Source organism: Jaculus jaculus, chromosome 9 (assembly GCF_020740685.1).
Source record: "Jaculus jaculus isolate mJacJac1 chromosome 9, mJacJac1.mat.Y.cur, whole genome shotgun sequence".
NCBI classification, from domain to species: domain Eukaryota; kingdom Metazoa; phylum Chordata; class Mammalia; order Rodentia; family Dipodidae; genus Jaculus; species Jaculus jaculus.
In genome coordinates this window covers 88,647,073-88,668,490 of record NC_059110.1, presented here as the reverse complement: position 1 = coordinate 88,668,490, position 21,418 = coordinate 88,647,073, and the positions used below count along the sequence as shown (strand labels likewise).

The 21,418-nt window shown below is 47.9% G+C and overlaps 1 protein-coding gene and 1 pseudogene across 3 annotated transcripts in view; one reads left to right on the top strand and one right to left on the bottom strand.

Annotated features, from left to right (window-relative positions):
• Window positions 1–21,418, bottom strand: part of Rab11fip4 (RAB11 family interacting protein 4) — a 129,437-nt gene that overhangs the window by 62,492 nt on the left and 45,527 nt on the right. Inside the window, exon 1 of one of the 3 annotated variants that reach the window (XM_045158046.1) lies at window positions 14,760–15,006. The exons of the other annotated variants lie outside the window; for them this stretch is intronic. The gene's annotated coding sequence lies outside the window, so the exon portion shown is untranslated. Of the gene's footprint in view, window positions 1–14,759; window positions 15,007–21,418 lie in introns of those variants that run through there. 3 annotated transcript variants of the gene reach the window in all.
• LOC123463812 lies at window positions 19,711–19,811 on the top strand (annotated as a pseudogene).

Genomic DNA, 21,418 nt, shown 5'->3' with positions numbered 1-21,418 from the left:
AATAAAAATTTAAAAAGGGCTTTCATGGGCCCAGCATGCTTTTGCTGAAACCCTCTGCTAGGTCAGAAGGGCTTTCAACACCAAGCTATAGTCTTCTTGCGCTGGGCGGAAGCTAGTGCATGGCTGTGGACGCCCAGGCAGCGGCTACGAGGAAGGAGGGCGAATACCTGACCAACTTCTCACAACTCAGTGGCTGTGTGACCTCTCTCGACACCACCTTCTCAACCTCAACACTGGACACAGCCAGGCCTAGTTCATTCCTAGTGCTGCAGGACAGACAGGGAAAATTTTGAGGACATGATAAAGGAAAGGAACCCCAAGTCTTTGCCAGCCAAGAAGCAAGAATTCCAGCAAAATAACATTTGCTTCAAGACTTTGTCCCTTCCCAGATATAAACCTACAATTTTTGGGATCCTCACCAGAAAAGGATACATTTTGAGCCCCTGTTTTGCTTTATCAGACTATAATCCCAAGTAAGACATCTCCAGAGCCACCCTATAACCTCAGTTATCAAAAAAGAAAGAAAAGAAAAAAAAGCAATAGGTCTCTACATTTCTTTTGCTTGTGTGTATGTGTGTATATAATGTGGTGTGTGTGTGTGTGTTCACACGTGCATGCATACACTCCCCTGTGGTGGTCAGAGCAGAAAGTGGGTGTCCTGTTCCATTGCTCTTCTGCATCTCTTATTTGAGCCAGTGTCTCTTACTGATCCCAGAGCTTGCTGTGTTTCAGAGAGCAGATGTGTGACTACACCCAGCCAAATCTGGAGATTCGCACCCCGCCGCCGGCCCTCATGCTTGCACAGGAAGCACACTCAACCACTGAGCCATCTCTCCAGCCCTCAAAAAAGGTTTCTTCACAACCTTTTGGGGTGTAAGTTGACAGCCACGAAACTGATGTATATGCTACGACAGCACCTGAGACTCCCTTGAGGAGCCCATAACCATACTTGGGTATCTTTTTTTTTTTTTGCTTTTTCGAGGTAGGGACTCACTCTAGCCCAGGCTGACCTGGAATTCACTACAGAGTCCTAGGGTGGCCTCGAACTCACGGCGACCCTACCTCTGCCTCCTGAATGCTGGGATTAAAGACATGTGCCACAACAGCTGGCGATATCTTTTTTTAAAAAAATATTTAAGTATTTTTATTTATTTGCAAGGAGAGAGAATGGGCACTTTGTGGTGCAAACACTAACAATTTGGTTGCTTTTTTTGGGGGGGGGGTGAGGTAGGGTCTCACTCTGGCCCAGACTGACCTGGAATTTACTATGTAGTCTCAGGATGGCCTTGAACTCACAATGATCCTCCTACTTCTACCTCTCAAGTGCTGGGATTAAAGGTGTGGTGTGCTGCCACTTGGTTGTTTTATTTTATTTTATTTTAATGCTAATTCTTATTTATTTGAGAGCCACACACACAGAGAGAGAGAGAGAGAGAGAGAGAGAGAAAGAGAGAATGGGCGCGCCAGGGCCCCCAGCCAGTGCAAACTAACTCCAGATGCGTGCACCCCATTGTGCATCTGGCTAATGTGGGTCCTGGGGAATCGAGCCTTGAACCAGGGTCCTTAGGCTTCACAGGCAAGTGCTTAACCGCTAAGCCATTTCTTCAGCCCTTGGTTGCTTATATAAACCAACCTTTGCATAGCGTTTACTGTGGGCTAGACACTAACCTAAGCACCTTCTTTGTCCAACTCTGCCCTAACACTGAAGGAGGGAGGCAGCAACCCCCTCATGTTTCAGGTGAAGAACACGTCACAGAGGTGAAGGAATGGGCTGAGGTTATCTCTCTAGAAACTGCAGGTGCTAGGTGAGCACAGGAGACTATCACTGCCCCTCACCTGGATCCTGCCCATTGATAGGTGCATGGGTGATTCACACAGTGCATGAAAGAGATTTCAGGGCTAGGAGTCCTGAATGGTGAGTTTGTTTGCAGGACTGGAAAGGACAGGCTGGAACACAGGCCTGGCTTTGAGATCTTGGGATCCACAGCAGTGACAAGAACTTTCATCAAGTGAGCCCGCTAAGCTACAGATTCCTGAGTCTACACAGATCCTGAGATCGCCAATGAGGCCTGGGGAATCTGCATTCAGTAGACACTCTTCCAAGGGATAAGGACAGTGGGGTGCTAGCCTCTATTCTGTCTTGACTACAACAGCTATGGAGCTCAGGGAAGATCCCAGATCTTGCCCAGAGAACCAGATTCTAATCCAGTCCCAGAAGTCCTCTGCAGCCTCAGTTTCCTTATCTGGAAGATGGGAGAGTTAAACCAAACAGCGCCATTCCCCAGCTCTCCCCCAGACCTTAGCCGAAAACTGCCCCTTGTGACAGCAGCAGTGGTAGTGCTGTCTTTGCATCGAGCTCCCAGAGGAACAAAAGTCACACAGCCACAACAGTAGCAGCTTCTCTATTAGGAGCAAGCCCACACGGTGGGAAGGCTGCCACCAGCCCTGGCTGGCAAGGCCGGCTTGTGCTGCTTGATGGGCCCCAGGAGGCTAGGGAGTCCCTTGCACTGCCAGCGCAGGGCTCCTCCCAGCACATTCACACACGCACACGCTTCAGGGATCCTCAGGCCCACTGGCAAGAAGCAGATGGAAGACAGGGGCAAATGCAGGCTGTCTCTAGGGTGGAAGGCGCTTCAGGGGCTCTTGTTCCTTGGGGCCTTAGGTGCCCCAGAACCATGGGCCTCCTGTATCAGTGCCAATGTGAGCCTCAATGCCCCACATGACTCCAGCTGAGTGACTGAGTACCCACCATGTGCCAGGCAGTCACCTTATCATAATTTTTTAAATTTATTACTTACAAGCAGAGCGAGAAAGAAAGGAAGAGTGTGTGCAGAAAGAGAGAGAGAGAATGGGCACAACAGGACCTCTTGCCACTATAAACCAATTCCAAATGCATACACCATTTTGTGCACTTGGCTTTACATGGGTGCTGGGGAATCAAACCCAGACCTTCAGGTTTTATAAGCAAGTGCCTTTAACCTCTGAGCCATCTCTCCAGAATGCCTTTATCTTTTTTTGTTTGTTTTATTTTACTTTATTTATTTATTTTGTTTTTTTGAGGTAGGGTTTTACTCTCTAGCTTAGGCTGAGCTGGAATTCACTCTGTAGTCCCAGCCTGCCCTCAAACTCATGGTGATCTTCTTACCTCTGCCTCTGAGTTCTGGGATTAAAGGTGTGTGCTGCCATGCCCAGCTGTTTTATTTATTTATTTCTTTAAACAGGGTCTCACATAGTTTAGGCTGGCCTGGAACTCATTAAGTAGCTGAGAATGACCTTGAATTTCTGATCTTCTGACCTCTACTTGCGGTTATAGACGTGTACCACCAGGAGAGGTTTATGTGCTGCTGGGGAATCTAACTAAGGGTGTATGCTAGGCAAGCACTCTACCCACTAAACTACATCCACAGCCCTACCTTTTTATTTTTGGTCTTAAATAATATTTATTTGCAACCAGAAAGAGAGAGGAAATGGAAGGACCAGGGTCTCTTGCCACTACAAACGAACTCCGGACACATGCATCACTTTGTGCATCTGTCTTTTTTTTTTAATTAATTTTTTAAAATTTATTTATTTGAGAGCGACAGACACAGAGAGAAAGACAGATAGAGGGAGAGAGAGAGAATGGGCACGCCAGGGCTTCCAGCCACTGCAAACGAACTCCAGACGCGTGCGCCCCTTTGTGCATCTGGCTAACGTGGGACCTGGGGAACCGAGCCTCGAACCGGGGTCCTTAGGCTTCACAGGCAAGCGCTTAACCGCTACGCCATCTCTCCAGCCCGTGCATCTGTCTTTATGTGGGTACTAGGGAGTTGAACCCAGCATCTTTAACCACTGAGCCATCTCTCCAGTCCCCGTTTTTGTGTGTGTGTGTCTAATGTATGTATGTGTAGGTGCATATATGTGTTCATGGAGGTAAGATTTGACTATTTTCCTCAGGAATGCCATCCACCTTTATTTTTTTCTTTATTTTGAGAGAAGGGGGGTGGTGAGAGATAGAGACAGTGCGCTAGAGCCTTCAGCCACTGTGGACGAACTCCAGGTATGTGTGCCCCCTTGTGTGCACGTGTGACATTGCATGCTTATGTCACTGCTTTCCAGCTTATGCGGGACCTGAAGATTTGAACATGAGTTCTTAGGCTTTGCAGGCAAGTGCCTTAACTGCTAAACTATCGCTCCAGCTTTTTTTTTTTTTTTTTTTTGGTTTTTCGAGGTAGGGTCTCATTCTGGCTCAGGCTGACCTGGAATTCACTATGTAGTCTCAGGGTGGCCTTGAACTCACGGTGATCCTCCTACCTCTGCCACCTGAGTGCTGGGTAAATTAAAGGCATGCACCACCATGCCTGGCTTTTTTTTTTTTTTTCCCCTTGAGATGGGTCTCTTGTTGGTCTGGAGTTCACCAGTTAAGTTAGAGTGGCTGGTCAGTGAGCCCCAGGAATCCTGCTCTCTTCCTCCCCAGGGCTGGGATTACAAGTGTGTTTGTGTTCTGGAGACTGAACTCAGCTGCCTCCTGAGGGCACGTATTATGTAACATTATTAGTCTGTGAGTTACTTTGATGGCTTTTGCTTTACTGGTTTGGGGTACTTGGAGCCATTAGCAAGCAGCAGACAAAGTGCAGGGATGGCCTCATGATCAGGGTCAACCCAGGCTTTTGTTTGGGGTCTAAAAGCTGAGGCTCAGCAAGGAGAATTTTACAGGCCATAGTGTGGAGAAGGACACTGTGCACCACCTCAGACTGGAGTGGGTAGTGGCAGATAAGTCCTGGTTCAGGTTGTGCCACCAGCCAGCCTTGGCTGGGACAGACTTATTCTCCCAGTGTCTCACTGGGCCTGTTCCAAGAGTTTAAATGCATCTTTGCGAATCCAAATGGATCCTTCTGATCCTGTCTTATGTTCACTGATCCATGCAACAGACACACCTTCAAACCACCTGGGGAGTTTTGCAGTTTCAATGACTAGTTCAAACTGCAGACAGATTAAATCAGGAGGTTTTAAGGCTCCCCAGATGATCCCAGTGCCTGGGTGAGCATATGTACTCATTACCTGGGGTGTTAGAATGTAGCTTCAAATTCGATAGGAATGAGTGTAGACCTGGCCCTCCCTGCAAGTCCGACCAGTTCCCAGGACACATTATGGGTACATGGGCCACATCAAGACTGGCAAGAACCGTGAAAGTACCAAAGTGTGCTCCAGCCAGGAAGAAAGGCCTCTCTGGCCAAGTCTGTGTGAAAGTGCTAAGTGGCCTGCTTTTAACAGTCCAGAGTGGCTTGATGTGTCACAGCTCTAAGAGGCTCTGTGCTGAGGAAACCCATTTACTTCTGTATGGCCACAAAGGGCTCCCAGACTGCCTGGTACCAAGTACCTTGTAAGCAAGCACCTTTAACCAGTGAGATCTCACTCCAGCCTCTAATTTTTATTGTTTTGAGAAAGATCTTGATATGTACTCTAGAATGGCCTTGGATTGTCCATTCTCCTGCCTTAGCCTCAGTGCTGGGATTACAGGTGTGAGCCACTACACCCAACTCCAAAACTGATTTTTCTTACAAATCTTTTTATTTATTTGAGTGAGAGGGTGGGGAGAGAATATGGGAGTGCCAAGGCCTCCTGCCACTGCAAATGAACCACCTTCTTCAACCACTGAGCCATCTCTCCAGGCAAAGCCTTATTTTTCAGTGGGGCTCCCACCTGAACATCAAGTACTCCACCTTACAGTCAAGCCTGACACCTGGTCTTTCTCAGCCCTGGAGGTAGCCTGAGAAGGCAGCTCTGCCAATTGCTGCCTAGGCCGGCCTTGGTGGCTCCTGCCTGCCTTCCCCTCTCGGAAGGTATACTGTGAGGGCAGAAGGGACCACAAAGCAGGAACAAGCCTGTGCTGTGTCCATTTTCCAGGGTATCTGTGTCCTCTGTCCTGAGCTCTGCTCAACCTCAGGCTCCACACAAGCTCTGGGAATTCCAGGAGGACAAAGGTCCAGTGTCCCTATACCAGCACAGAGGATGCTCTGGGACACAGGCACACTGTGAGGTGGGGGTGTCCCAGTGCAGGGCTAGGCTGATTCTGGTCAGCAGGAAGAGTGGGAGCAAAGCCTGCTGGGGGGCGGGGAAGCTGTGCTATAGGACCAGCAAGGGGGGAGACCCCGGGAGAAGGAGGGGCTGGGGCTGGCAGTGTGCAGTGGTTGGTAGATGAAGTGCTTAGCAATGAAGGCCTGAGTACCTGAGTTTGGATCCCATATAAAAGCCAGATGCTGTCATAGGCAAATGTAATCCCAACCCTCCTACCACAAGAAGGGAGAGGAAGATAGGAGGCTTTCTCAGAAGCTAGTCTACTAAACAGAGAGGTGAACCAGAGACCCTGCCTCAAATGAGTTGTCCTCTGACCTCTACACACGTCCACACACATATACACACTAGGAAGAAAAAGAAAGGAAGGAAGAGAGAGAGGTAGAGAGAAAGAAGGAAGGAGGGAGAAAAGGAAGAAGGGAAGAAAAAATGTTTTAGTTAGAGCAATGAGCAGTTATTGATTCAACATGCACTAAGCCGCAGAGATAAACCACTGAAAAGCCCTGACTAACTGAAACCCCAAATCTAGTGACTAAACAACAATAAAAATAACTATAATCTGATGGGCATTTTATCCCCATCTTATGAATGAGGACATTGGCTTTGGAGAGGTTAAGGGATTTGCCCAGCACCACATAGCCCACACCTCTCAGAGGCAGGATTCCACTCCTATGGCCACTGCACAGCTCTGTGTCTTTGTAGTCTACTTTTGTAATTGGCTGAGGGGAGAAGAGACAGACAAAGGATTTGGGCAAGACTAGGGGAGGAAGACTAGAGGCAGGAAGTGAGCCAAGAGGCTGTTACAGTAGCCAGACAACCGTGATGAGTGAAGGTGGTAGCAGACCCGCCAGGTTCTTCTGCTGTACATGGTGTGCGTTGCATACCTAACTCCAGAGCCTATTCCCAGACTATAAGGAAGCTAGTGCCCCCTTGACGTGTGTAGCCTGGGAACCAGCTACACATGACTGGGTGTGTAGCCACAGGCCTTTTAATCTCTGAACGATAGCTGCCAACCAGACCCACACAGTTATCACAGGTCAATGCTGTTTCCTCCTGGGGAGGAAGTGGCAACTAAGCTCCAATGCTTACCACACCCTGGGTCACCCATGGGGCCAGATGGTTTTGCACTCCTGTGACAAAGACATTGGTGCTTCACAGGGTCCCAAAAGTCACTGAACCTGGCAAGCTGCCTCCTCCTTGCAGGGAGGTCCCTGAGGGGAACAGGGTCAAGAAGCACAGCGCTGCGCTTCTGCACAGGACTTTCTAGCAGCCCTGCACAGGGCAGGATCTCTGTGCACAGGCAAGGCAGCAGGGTGGGCTGGGGGCTCTTCTGCCCCTTCCTGTCATCCTGGCCCACACCTCGCCCATCTCCTGTGTGTGCTGTCTCTTAGCAATGCCCTGCTTATGATGAGGCTGCAAGGCAACTCTGAAAGCCCTCAGAGCCCTCCTGGTCCTTTTTCCAGGCTGGGGTAGATGAATGAAGAGAGGCTCCAGACACTGCAAAGCCACATGGGAAATGGGCCGGAGCTGGCTAGCATAGTAGGTCCTAACCTCAGATAAATGCAGGGACACTGGGGTTCTGCAAGCCCTTTCTCTGGACATTGACTTCACTGCTGCCTGTGCTGCAGCTCCCTCATCAGTGAAGTGGGTTTAACAACACTGGACCAGTGTACACAGAGCATGGAGGGGTGGTCAGAGGAGGTCGGCCATGTAAAGTGCAGACACGCTGGCTGGCACTGCAAACATCCCAACTGCCTGCCCTGCCCTTTATGGAGGGGGACGGACGAAGAGCCTTACCAAAGGTTCAGCTCCTGCCAGGGTGCAGTCTTCAACAGTCCCTCTGGGTCTCTTATGCCCTTGGGGACTATGAGGTGACCCCTGTCATCTTCCCACAGGGAAGAAGGGAGTTAGTATTCTGAGGAGAGAGACCCACAGATCTGTCTTAAGAAAACCAGGCCAGGGGCTGGGGTGATGGCTCAGCAATTAAAGGCACTTGCTCGCAAAGCCTGTGGCCAGGGCTCAATTCTCCATTCTACCATGTAAAGTCACAGGCAAAACGTGGCTCAAGTGTTGGGTTTCATTTATGGTAGAGACCCTGGTGCCTCCATGCATACAAATAAGTAAACAAAATGTTTGAAAAATAAAAAAGAACCCATGTCAGGACACAGGGCAAGGTCCCAGGCTAGGGCCTCAGAGGAGAGAGGAACTGCCACTTGTTTCTGGAGCTTGGGGAGGCAACCCCAGATTATAACCATGCCGTCCATGCGGCAGTCAGTAAACATGGCTCGTCTGCTCAAGACAGAGCTTCAGCGTAGTTGGCATCATCCAGTCGCAGAGGACACCAGGCTCCGCACTTCTCACTGCAAACTCTCGGTCTTCACCTGGAATGAAATGCTGATTCCCCACACTGTGTGCTCCCTGAGGTCAAGCCTGCACCTACATGAGAAGGCTACTGCCCCTAGTAGCCCTTTCCAGAAGCAGCAGCCAGACTTGGGAAACAGGGTTGTGTGGCTCTGCTGCCCTTTGGTCACCTCTAGGCACAGTCTTTCCAGCCCTAAACATTCCTCCTAATAAGGATTACGCCCCCAGCAGGGAATATAGTTCAGTTGATAGAATGCCTATTTGGCATGCCCAAAACCATGGGTTCCATCCCTAGTACCGAATAAACTGCACACGGTGGCACATGCCTGTAAACCAAGCAGTAAGAGATGAAGGCAGGATGATCAAAAGTTCAAGGCCATCCTCTGCTACATAGGGAGTTCAAGGCCAGCCTGGGCTACATAACACTCTGTCTCATTAACAAGCACAAAAAAGCTGACTCTGGTGATGCTGGTTGATGCTATGAGGGTCCAGCTTCATCCCCATGGCAATAGTCCCACTCCTATGAAAGAACACAGACCCCCTCCCACCCAATCACAGACTCCTTTTTTTTTTTTTTTTGAGATAGGGTTTCACTCTAGCCCAGGCACACCTGGAATTCACTATGTAGTCTCAGGGTGCCCTTGAACTCACGGCGATCCTCCTACCTCTGCCTCCAGAGAGCTGGGATTAAAGGCGTGCACCACCACACCTGGCTCACAGACTCCATTTACAATAAAGTCTCTCAATTCATTGCAAGTTTTTTTTTCTGACATCTGTAAAATTATTTATAATAATAGACACATTCACAGTAGGACCAACAAGATAAAAATAACCCATGGGGAAAAGGAGGTCAATAATCACATTGACAGCTAACTCTCCCAATTCACATTCTGATGGAGAAAGCCCGGGGTTGGCTATAGTAATTCTCATCATCTGATGGAAGAATGATTTCTTTTCCTCAGGAAAGACTTCTGGAGCCAAATCCCAAGAGGAATGTACCAACCAAAAAGCACACACGACGAAGGTTCTAGGAGGCAGTTTCCAAGGAGTCAGGAAATGTTCTGTGGACCCTGGGCTGTGTCATGAAGAGCAGAGGGAATCGAAATGAATGTGGGACAGCAAGGAGAATCTCAAGACGTCATAGTGCTTCCTTATCTGGAACACACTATCAGGGCAGAGAATGGAAAATCTAAAGGAAGAGGTTCTAATGTGTCCCCAGATGGCTGACTGTCCCGTATCACCTGATGCTAGCTCCTGCCTGTAGAAGCAGGACCAGGCTCCCAATGGAGGGGAAGGGGAGGCAGCCCCATCCTGTCACCAGCCCAGTGATGGCAAACTGATGCTCTCTGTGCTGCTAAGGGCCTGATGTGGCTCTGGCTGCTGCCAATCCTGGAAGCCTCCAGTCTAGATTAAAGTCTCACTTCAGGAGCAAGCACCGTGGAGAAAGTCCCCAGTTACAGTCAGAAGGAAGGTGCAAGGAGGCAGTTTATGGTGAATGGGCCCCAAAAGTAAAGAGCAGGAATGACTTTGGGCCTGTCTTTGCAGTCTCCATTTTGCTAGAGATCAGAGAAGGACCTGGTATCTCTTGCCTAAAGGAGTTAAATAGGTATGTTTTTCCATAAAAATAAAAATACCCGAGTCTCTCCCTAAGGAGTTCCCCTTTCCTAGAATTAAGGTTTAAATCTTCTCCTGGCATTGCAGTTAAACTTAGCTCTGAAAGTTGGTGTCCATGGCTGGCTCTCTTCCTGAGCCAGCCCCTGGCCCAGATCAATCAGCTCTCTCTCAGATGCACCTGAGTCTGAGGATAAGGCCCAACACAATAACATTATAAACAGAGGGTGGGAGAAATGGCTTAGTGGTTAAGGCACTTGCCTGCAAAGCCAAAGGACCCAGGTTCAATTCCTCAGGACCCACAGTGCCAGATGCACTAGGTGGTACATGCATCCAGAGTTCGTTTGCAGTGGCTGGAGGCCCTTGTACACCCATTCTCTAACTGCCTCTCTCATAAATAAATAATAAAATTTACATTCTCTCTATATATCTGCTTCTTCCTCTGTCTCTCTCAAATAAATAAATAAAAATAAAATTTACAAAGATTATAAATAGATACTTACCAGGTGGGCAGGCCTCTTTTTGGCTTTTCACCTCTCCTGAACTTCCAAGTCCCTGCTCTGGTAAGCCCCCTCCTCTCGGCCTGGCTGGGCTGAGATGGAGGGACACACCCCTATTCCTCACTGGCCTTCTAATTGGCAGGAGCTCTCTGTACTTCCTTCTTTTTCCTTTTCTTAATCTAATAAAGTCTATCTAAGTCTTACCATCTGGGCTAGAGATTTTAATTCTTTAAATTCATAAAACAAGGACTCGAGGACACCCGGCATTTATTGGTATGTTGGCATATTGGTATACTGGCAAGGAATCCCAAAACTCCCCTTACAGTAGATGGGGTGATGAAGGCGGCTACTGTGAAACCAGTCCTGGCTGAGAAGCCACATTGTCAGAGCAGAGAGCATGCTCAGCTTCTTATCTGTCAGGCTGAGGAGACTAGTGGGGTACACTGAGGTGCCTGTGTGTACAATCAGGGGCCTGCACCTGACAGGATCAGAACACATCACTCCCAAAATGCCACTTTGATATAAGGATTATTCTGAGCTGTAGGCAACAAGCAGCAGAAGCAGGGAATAGCTAATTGCCCACCCCATGTGCCAGACAGACATCTCCCTTCATAAAGAAGACATGAGGGGCTGGGGAGATGGCTCAGTGGTTAAAGGTACTTGCTTGCAAAGCCTGCTGGTCAGGGTTCAATTTCCCAGCATCCCACATAATGGCTGTTTGTTTGACACTGCAAGAGACCTTGACATACATTCACACGCACGTACATTCCCATGCGTGCACACACACACACAAAATGTTCAATGTTCAAAGAGATACTTAAAAACCAAAAAGCAAACAGAAAAGACATAAGCAGGGGCTGGGAAGATTGCTCAGTGGTTAAAGGCATTTGCTTGCAAAACACTGGCTACGCTGAATCCCTTAGCCACTCACATAAAGCCAGACAGGTGTTCATTTGACAATTTCATACATACATACATACATACATACAGTATTTTGATCACATTCACCCCATTCTCCTCTTACCCCCTCCCACGCCTACTTCTCCCCTCCTTCTTGCCATCTAGTCCCCTTCCCACTTTCATGTCCTTTTTCCCCCCTTTGTGTGGCCCACTGAGTATAATCAGGTTTGCTTGCATGGGTATGGGCAGTTATTTACTCAGTGGATGAGGGCTTGCCTATCAAGTGCAAGGTCCTTGGTTCAGTCCTCAAGACCAGAAAAAAAAATATTTGCAACAGGCAAGAGATTCTAGCATGATACACACATACACACACACACGTATAAATAAAAATGCATATATATATATATTGCAAATAAATACAATTGTTTTCATTATGAAAGAGATTGAGAATGAGCAAATGATACTTGCAAATGAACTCCAGAGACATGTGCCACCTTGTTCGTCTGGCTTATGTGGTCCTTTGGCTTTACAGGCAAATGCCTTAACTGCTAACCCATCTCTCCAACCCCCACATTTTTTTAAGAAAGGAACACAGGTCTGGGAGCACACGCCTGTGCTCCTAGCCTGCTGGAGGCTGAGGGGGGAGAGGAGTGCTGTTAAGCTCAAGTCCAGCCTGGGCTACATACAGAGTGAGATTCTGTGTCAAACAAATGAACAAATGGGTCAAGAGCCAAGCATGATAGCACAAGCCTATAATCCTAGTACCTGGGAGGCTGAGAATTCCAGACCAGTCTTAGCTATATGACACTATGTCAAAGCAGAAAAGACATGAAATTGTAAAGTTGCATAACGAATTTAAACAACCCTTATTTAACATACATTTCCTAGTTCCCTTCCCACAACTCTATAAACCCAACTCCCCTTTCCTTGTCACTTCACATTCTTTGTTAAACTGCTATATGAGCTCCCAGATCTAACCAACTGTTCAGGTTTTCATTTCTTTTCTGAGGTCCCCATGAATTTAAAATATTTTTAAATTTAAATTTAAAACAAATACAAACCAATTTGTATTTTGGGCTGATTTTTCCTGTTAATCTGTCAGTTTCATATGCAGACTCCAATGGAAATAATATTCTTTCTTCTCTACAGACTTAAAAAATTTTTTTTTCAGTTTTTTTTTTAAATTTTTTATTTATTTATTTGAGAGTGACAGACACAGAGAGAAAGACAGATAGAGGGAGAGAGAGAGAATGGGCGCGCCAGGGCTTCCAGCCTCTGCAAACGAACTCCAGACGCGTGCGCCCCCTTGTGCATCTGGCTAACGTGGGACCTGGGGAACCGAGCCTCGAACTGGGGTCCTTCGGCTTCACAGGCAAGCGCTTAACCGCTAAGCCATCTCTCTAGCCCTTTTTTCAGTTTTTTGAGGTAGGGTCTCACTCTAGCCCAGGCTGACTTAGAATTCACTATGGAGTCTCAGGGTGGCCTCAAACTCACAGCAATCCTCCTACCTCTGCCTCCCAAGTGTTGGGATTAAAGGTGTGCACCGCCATGCCCGGCCTTAAAAAATATTTATTATTAAGGGCTGGAGAGATGGCTTAGTGGTTAAGTGCTTACCTGTGAAGCCTAAGGACCCCAGTTCAAGGCTCATTCCCCAGGGCCCACATTAGCCAGAAACACAAGGGGGCACATACATCTGGAGTTCATTTGCAGTGGCTAGAGGCCCTGGAGGGCTCATTCCCCCCCACCCCCGCCTCTTTCTCTCTCTGTCACTCTCAAATAAATAAAAATAAACAAAAAAGTAAAAAAATTATTAAGATGACTATGTTTTTCTTTAATCTATTTTATGATAGTGAATTCCACTATTAGCTTTTAATATTTAATTTTAATTTATTTATTTGATATAGAGAGATACAGAAATAGGGAGAGAGAGAGGGGGGGGAGGGAGGGAGAGGGAGAGAATGGGCATGCCAGGGTCTCCAGCCACTGCAAACAAACTCCAGATGCACACGCCCTCTTGGGCATCTGGCTTACGTGGGTCCTGGGGAGTCAAACCTGGGTCCTTTGGCTTTGCAGGCAAGTGCCTTAACCTCTAAGTCATCTCTCCAGCTCCTCTACAGACTTAAAAAAATATTTTATCTGTTTATTTAAGAGACAGGGGCCAGATAGAGAATGGGAGCACCAGGACCTCTAGCTACTGCATAAGAACTCCAGACACATGTGCCACCTTGTGCGTGTGGCTTCCGTGAGTACTGGGGAGACAAACCTGGTCTTAGCCTTCGCAGGCAAGCACCTTAACTACCAAGCCACCTCTCCAGCCCTTTCGGACCTTTTAGCTGGGAGTCCTGCCCTTTCTCACTGTGGTGCCAGCTCAATGGTAGAGTACTTGCCCTGCCATGCCAGAGGCTTTGGTCCAATGTGCCCTCCACCAAGAGAATCACGGTGTTCCACAGTATTTCCATTTTGCTGGTCAGGAATGAGGAAGTAGCCAACATCAAGATGAGAACACTGTGGGCCTCTAATAAAATGAGCATTTTCCCTCAGGCCCAGCAGGTGTGGCCTCCTTGTGATCAGGAGTCCCTGCCCTGGGACAAGGCAATCCTCAGGACTGCTCAGGGCGGTTTCCCAGTGTAGCAGGAGCAACAGGTGCTGATGGGTGGATGCAGGTAGCAGCGGTCATGAAAAGATAGTCACCTACTGGGTTTAGTGACTCTCCCCTTCAACCCCAGAACTCTGGAGGCTCAGGTGAGTTTGAGGTCAGCCTGAGCTACAGAGAACTACCAGCTCAACCTGGGCTAGAGTGCGACCCTGCTTCAAAAAAAAAAAAAAAAAAAAAAAAAAAGGAAAGAAAGAGAGAGAGAGAGAGAGAGAGAGAGAAAAGAAAGTCATTCAACCAAGACCTGTCATCTGTCTCACAATCTACGCACGCACTGTGAATGAAGAACCCCCAGCATTTTCCAGGCCCTGTGCCGGGTCCTTTTCATGCGTCCAGTGAGGAAGACGCCAATCACATGTCAGAGTCAGGTGGAGAAAGCAAGACTGAGAGAGGTTAGGTGCCTCGCTAGCTTGGAACAGGGCTCAGGGGACAAACTCAGGACCCTTACATGCCAAAGGCCAGGCTCTTTCCCAAGTTTTAATTAACCCTTTAGAACCAAGCATGGTGGTACACACCTGAAGAACCAGTCAACCTTTGGAGGCTGAGACAGGGGGATCATTTGAGCACAGCAGTCCAAGGCCAGTCTGGGCAACATAGGGAGACCCCACCTCAAATAAACAAACAAGGATTAATTTCATTAGCCTAATTTAATTAATCTACTTCCCAACACCAACACTTGCCTTTGTGTTTAGATGACAATGGCTTCCAATTCCCAGTCAGGTCAGCTGACCGTTCCTGTACCTGGGCAGTGACAGGGACCGACTTCTAGAAGACATAAAGTTCCCCGGGAGTCAGCCTGAGAAAGAGGCACAAGGAGATGGCCGAGCAGTGGCAGTGACAGAAGCAGGAGTCTGAGTGAGTGCCATTCCTGGCAGAAAAATCTGTCTTGTCTGTCACAGTAGCAGAGATGGAAAAACAGGAGCCTGGCAGGCTTCAGCAGATAGCAATGTGACAACTACTGCTAGAAACAGCACTTGCTGGTGGATGGGGAGAGCGGAGGCAAGGAGGGGCCCTCCAGCTCTCTCCACATCTTTCCACGGCATTTAGGTATGAGAACACCGAGGGAGAGGGCTTACAAGTCACTAAGGTGCTCCACTGGTGACCTCAGGCCAGTAGCACCTAATGAGCCAGACCTAATGAGCCAGAGTCACATGCTGGTAAGATCCCAGGGCATTCATGTGCACATGAAAGTCTGAAGGCCAGGGGTGACAGGGAGAGTCTCCAAGCATCCTGCCATATTTGTAAATATTTGTTCCATGGTACTGTAAGCCTTGTCCAAAGCCCATGGCTGTGGAGGTCATAGGCCCTAGAAGGTTACCAAGCTAAATAGATATGTAGTCCACCTGTCTTCTAAATACTCATGCTTATAACCAGTGCTGTTCTCTGCCTGTCAGAAAAGCTGCTTTCTGCAGTGGGCAGAGGGTAACACATATCTGGCTGAAGTGCTGAGAACAGGCCACTGTCATGTACTTACCCTAAGGGAGACATTTCTATCACCCTTTGCAGAGCTCAGGGAACATGATGGGAGAAGGGGAAGAAGGAGTGTAGGAGCCAGAGGATGGGGAGGAGTGCTGTGCAATGCTATCTTCTGGACACAAACATGACATGGTCATTATACTCATGAACTCATAGCAGCTGTGGCTGCCTGTACAAGACCTAGACAAGACTGAGCTAGTCAACATTACTTCATGGATCAGGGAGAGGCTCACAAGGCAGTTAATGGTGCCGGGAAAGGGAGCCATGTTCACCAGTGGCCACAGGGAAGTTGCCCATATCTAGTAAATAACTGCCCATACCCATGCAAGCAAACCTAATTATACTCAGTGGGCCACACAAAGGGGGGAAAAAGGACATGAAAGTGGGAAGGGGACTAGATGGCAAGAAGGAGGGGAGAAGTAGGCGTGGGAGGGGGTAAGAGGAGAATGGGGTGAATGTGATCAAAATACTGTATGTATGTATGTATGTATGTATGTATGAAATTGTCAAAATTAAAGTTAAATTAAATTTTTACAAAAGCACCCAGGAGTTAGAGAGATGGCTTAGCAGTTAAGGTGCTTGTTTGTGAAGCCTAAGGACCCAGGTTTGATTCCCCAGTACCCATGTAAGTCAGATGCACAAGGTGGTGTGTGCGTCTGGAGTTTGTTTGCAGTGGCTACAGGCCCTAGCATGCTCACTCTCTATCTGCCCCTTTCTCTAATAAATAAATAAAGTAAAATATTTTAAAAACTTAAAAAAAAAGAAGCACCCAGGCAGTGTGTTTTGAGATTTTTGAGCTGGTCCCCTAAGCGTTCTTGTGTTCCTATCGTGCCTCAGGCCCAGCAGGTGGGGCCTTCTTCAGGGAGGTGACCTTCCTGTCTGAGATACATCCCTCCATTTGTGCAACAATGTGTTCTGACAGCCTCTCTGTGCCAGGCATGAACGGGGTAAGTGACCAACAGAGTGAGTGACCCAAGGGAGGTTGCAGACCATGGAGCTTCCTGCCCCGTGGGGATACAGGCCATACACATACGGAGGAGTGAGGCTGGCGAAACAGGTGTACCGGTGATAAACGCACCAGGACGCAGGACAGTGACAGGCTGTGGTCAGGGAAGGCATCTCAGAGGAGGTGGCCTCGGTATTGAAAGCTGACCAGAGAACAGCTATGCAAAGGTTAGAGGGACAAAGGTCCTGGTTGAGAGACAAGGCAAAGGCCTCAAGGCCTAGTAGGTGTGGAGAGTACGAGGAAAGGAAAAAGGCCACTAGGGTTGGAACAGTGACAGTCATGGGAAGATGGCAACAGCCAGGTCGAAGGTTCAGGCAGACATGAAATCCAGATGGATGTGGTGAGAAGTGAGGGGGAGGCCTCTCCTCAAGCTAGACTGTAACAAGCACTCAGGCTGCGCGGCTGGAGAGCACTGACCTTTCGTTGGTCCACAGGTGCCGATGGCGAGCTAAGAGCAGGACTAAGTTCAGCGTCTCTGGCTTCCCTCTGCATCTGTCTCTGTTGACTTAAAACGCTTGGTCAGACTCCTGCCCAGCTCGGGGCACACAGGCTGCTAACAAGTCAAGGAATGTCTGTCTAAACACTGGTGATCAGCCCTCAATTTATTTATCTAACTTATCTTGTCCCCTTTAAGACTACAGGCTCTGAGATAAGAGTAACTAGGGAAGTTTTGCTTTTAAAATGCCCTCCTGTTCCAGACCCCTAGGCTGGAGCCCACATGTCTCCACTCATTTTCCTAAGCCTTCAGCCATGGAGGATTCCAGAAAGAGCCTTGAAGACAGGTTATTCCATAATGAGGCTACCCCAGCCCCAAGCCCAAGCAATTCCCTCCTGATGGAAACTGGGGCTTCCTCTTCCCACTTAAAGTAGGGACAAGCACCTCACAGGAGCCCAGCTGAGCCCTCAAGCAAGGGCAGGACAACAACTCGAGCTACCTCTCAAAACAAGAACTGAGATAGTGATCAACCAGCCCAGTCTGACCAAGACTGATGACACAATTCTTCCTGCTGCTGCTGCCTCCTTCCAGTGCTGGGCCGATGTGTGCTCACGACAAACCCTGATGCCCGTGGGACTCTTGTTTGTCACCAGGCTGCTGGACACTCTGCAGAGGGAGGCAACTCAGGGCCACAGAGGCCCAGACATCCAGGAGAAGGGGAGACATGGTGGTCTTAGACAAGGCAAGGCATTTTCACTGGTGTCCACTTCCCCCACTGTATACCCCCCCTTTTTTTTTTGTTTTTTTGAGGTAGTCTTTCACTCTAGCTCAGGCTGACCTGAATTCACTATGGAGTCTCAGGGTGGCCTCAAACTCACAGTGATCCTCCTACCTCTGCCTCCTGAGTGCTGGGATTAAAGGCCTACATCACCACGCCTGGTCCTGTATGGCCTTTTGAAACTAGGCTTCTACTTCTCCCAAATTCTAGAATTGACCCAAGCTGGGAAGGGTATCTGGGGTTGAGTTTCATCAAGGAAAATGGGGGTCTATTGGGTGAGGGGGCAACCATGAGCCTGTGAAGTGTGTCAGGGAGTTGAAAAACAAACAGAGGGACCCTCCCACCCCTCCTCCTCACTTCAATTTATTTATTTATTTTTTTTCAATTTATTTGTTTTTATTTTCCTCTGTTTCAGTTTGTTAGGGTTTCAGAGTCTCACTCCTGCTGAATATTACTTCTAACCACTGGGATATACAGCCAGTCCCTATTCTGGACTTAAAGAACAAGGGACGAGAGAATCAATAAAGGCAAATCCAAATTAAGGGGCATAACTCAGAGCCAGTGGCCCAAAGAAGGGTGTGGGGAAATTGCATGGGAACTCTTGTAGACTGAAGGAGGCTAAAGAAACATGACAATGGAGCATATTATGTGATGCTAGTTTAGATGGGAGGTCAAAAAGAAGGTATGGAATATCACTGGGGAAATGTGCAACAGTTTGTTAGATAATAGGTTGCCATCTGTGCTACGTTTCTCGTGGGTGTTAAATGTACGGTGGTTAAGAGGAAGAAGGTCCTTGTGCTTAGGGATGGCCAAGAATTTAAGAATCATGAACACCTGAATTTAAACACCCGGAACCCATGTGAAAGTTAGATGCCACAGTGGGCATCTGTAATCCCAGTGCACTTCTAGTGAGGCAGGAGAATCCTCCAGAAGCTGAGGGCCAACTACCCTGGCGAATAAAGCAGTGAGCAATGAGAGCCTTCCCTCAACCAAGGTGGAAGGTGAGGACTGACACTCAGGCTGTCCTCTGATCTCCACAGGTACTGGAGCAAGTAAACGTGCCTTCCCTACATAGCAAAAAGAAATCTAGGAATCAACATGCCTTTAACCCTAGGCATTTGGGAGGTAGAGGCAGGAGGATCAGGAGTTTAAGGTCATCCTTGACTACACAGTAAAGGCCATATGAGACCTTGTTTCAAAAACACATTAAAAATAAAGTCTAGGGGCTGGAGAGATTGCTTAATGGTTAAGGCACTTGCCTGCAAAGCCAAAGGACTCAGGTTCCATTCCCCAGGACCCAAGTAAACCAGATGCACAAGGTGGTGCATGCGTCTGGAGTTCGTTTGCAGTGGCTGGATGCCCTGGCGAACCCATTCTCTCTCTCTCGCTCTCTATCTTCCCCTCTCTCAAATAAATAAATAAAAATAAGCCAGGCATGGTGGGACACGCCTTTAATCCTGGCACTTGGGAGACAGAGGTAGGAGGACTGCCGTGAGTGAGGCCACCCTGAGACTACATGGTGAATTTCAGGTCAGCCTGAGTTAGAGCAATAATATCCTATCTTGAAAAAAAACAAAAAACAAAAAAACAAAACAACAACAAAAAAAACACAACAAAAAAGTAAAAAATAAAACTAAAAAATATTTTTTTAAAAAAGAATAAAATGGGGATGGAGAAATGACTTAGCAGTTAGGGCACTTGCCTGCAAAGCCAAAGGACCCTGGTTTGATTCTCCAGGACCCACATTAGGCCAGATGCACAACAAGGCACATGCTCTGGAGTTTGTTTGCAGCAGCTGGGGGCTCTAGCGAGCCCATTCTCTCTTTCTCTTTGCCTCTTCCTTTCACACACTCTCTCTCTCAAATAAATAAGTAAATAAAATATTTTTTTAAAATGTTCCACGAAAAAACAAACAGCAGCAACAAAAAAATTTCCTTAGGCAGCCTATGTACAACACAATTAGAACTATCCACAGAGGATTAGCATGACCCCTATGCAGGGACAACACATAAGTTTGTGAAGTGTTCCATATTTAAACTTTATTTTATTTTATTTGTTTGGCGGGGGAGGGAGAAAGGCAGATAGAAAGAGAGAGAGGGCATGCCAGAGCCTTCAGCCACTGCAAATGAACTCTAGATGCATGCGCCACCTTGTATATTTGGCTTACATGGGTCCTGGGGAATTGAACCTGGGTCCTTTGGCTTTTTAGGCAAGCACCTTAACTGCTAAGCCATCTCTCCAGCCCAGTGTTTCATATTTAAAATAAATAAGGAATGGAGAGATGGCTTGGCCGTTGAAGGGCACTTGTTTACAAACAAAGCCTGCTGGCCAGGTTTCGATTCCCTAGCACCAACATAAAGCTAGATGCACAAAGTAGCACATATATCTGGAGATTGTTTGCAGTGGCTAAAGACCTGATATGCCCATTCTCTATCTCAGTCTCTCTCTTTCCTTGCAAGTTAATAAGTAAAAATATTTAAAAACAAAATAACAAAAACAAGATCAATGTGGACAAATACACAAGTGCTAAGAATGCAAATGTTGGCATGTATTCATCATTCTGTTTGGAGCACTTTACTAAAAGGTGCAGTTTGCTGGCCGGGTGTCCCATGGCTCCTGCAGACCTCTCTCTGGAAAGGAGAACCATGGTTCACTGGACACCAAGAATGCTCCCCGCTTTGAGCACACAGGCAGCTGGTTCCACAGGGGCTGGGCATGATCCTGATTTCTGCCTAGAGGATATCTTCCAGGCCACTGAAAAATGGAAAAATGGCAGGCACATTTGCTGAGCACAGCTGTGCCAGGCACTAGCCATTTTTCAAGGGACGTCTGAGACCCTTCTTCCCAGTCTGTCCTCTCCTTCTATCCTGAGGGAAGGTACTGCCACAAAGGGCTTGAGTCCAGAGCCCTGTGCAGCTATGATTTCATGGAATTGCATTCAAAACTCTGAGGCAGGTTCACAGCCCAGGTGTTCTGGTCAGAGGGACAGCCTGGGCATGTAAGTGCTCAGGTCTTTCTCACACATGCCTGGTTTCGATATGGAATTGCATTTCAGTGATGGCTTCCTCTGCAGACTAATTAGAATCGGTGAGGGGTGGTTGGGTGGAGACTCAGGTGTCCATGTTTTGTTTTGTTGTTTTTTTTTTTGGTTTTTCGAGTTAGGGTCTCACTCTGGCTCAGGCTGACCTGGAATTCACTATGTAGTCTCAGGGTGGCCTCAAACTCTCAGCAATCCTCCTACCTCTGCCTCCCGAGTGCTGGGATTAAAGGCGTGCGCCACCACGCCCGGCTACGTGTTGTATTTTTTAATATTTATTTATTTGAGAGAAACAGAAAGAGAACTCCAGACACGTGTAGCACTTCATGCATCTGGCTTTATGTGAGTACAGGGGAGTCAAACTCAGGCCATCAGACTTTGCAAGCAAGCACCTTTAACCACTGAGCCATCTCTCCAGCCCTGTCCATGTTTTTGTTTGTTTGTTTTGTTTTGTTTTTCTAGGTAGGGTGTCACTCTAGCCTAGGCTGACCTGGAATTCACTCTATAGTCTCAGGCTGGCCTCGAACTCAAGGTGATCCTCCTCCCTCTGCCTCCCAAATACTGGGATTAAAGGCGTGTGCCACCATACCCGGTCCTGTCCATGGT